The 636-nt window shown below is 48.6% G+C and overlaps 1 non-coding gene across 1 annotated transcript; it reads left to right on the top strand.

Moving 5' to 3' along the window:
- Positions 1 to 296: 296 nt before the first annotated feature.
- Positions 297 to 368, top strand: TRNAP-UGG (transfer RNA proline (anticodon UGG)). The gene has a single exon. It is a non-coding gene; the product is annotated as a tRNA-Pro (tRNA).
- The last annotated feature ends 268 nt before the right edge of the window (positions 369 to 636 follow it).

The following is a 636-nucleotide window of genomic DNA, read 5'->3' as shown; positions in this document are numbered from 1 at the left end:
AGTGCCTAAAGAGGAAGGATGCCGGTTCCAGTTTTCTGAGTTGCCTTAGCAACGAGGCCCTCATTTGGATTCCAGTACATTCAGACCCGCCAAGCAGTACCGTGCGCTGCGCAAGCTAACTGCGGCTGAGAGGTAACGCCGGATGCGAGATGGCTGAGAGGAATAGAATGGGATGGGCGTGGAAAACTCTGAGATCACGAAACTGGTTCCGATATTTCAGAAATAAAAAGCCATTTTCTTGGTGATGAAATGACTCTACACAGATAAAGGATTAAAATAAAGTCACACTATCAACCGGCTCGTTGGTCTAGGGGTATGATTCTCGCTTTGGGTGCGAGAGGTCCCGGGTTCAAATCCCGGACGAGCCCACTTATTTTCCACTGATCTCATAATTAAATTTCTTGTTATATTTTTTGTCCAGGACAGTTTTGGTCCTGGACTGGCAGTGGGAATTACCAAGAGTTCCGGGAGGGCTGAGGATCCGATAGAACATGTAGGAGAATAAGTGAGCCACCCAAGGACGGACAGCCGTCTTTGAGAGGTTGGATGTAGAGACTCCCGTGTGTTGATTCCGCTGGTCTGGGTCATGAAGCCCATTCTTTTGTCGCCATAGGATTGTAGGACCATCGTATGGGC

The sequence above is a fragment of the Hipposideros armiger genome, unplaced genomic scaffold, assembly GCF_001890085.2.
Source record: "Hipposideros armiger isolate ML-2016 unplaced genomic scaffold, ASM189008v1 scaffold_1857, whole genome shotgun sequence".
Classification (NCBI taxonomy): Eukaryota; Metazoa; Chordata; class Mammalia; order Chiroptera; family Hipposideridae; genus Hipposideros; species Hipposideros armiger.
Note: the sequence above shows the minus strand (reverse complement) of the source record. Positions and strands in the feature narration are given on the sequence as shown.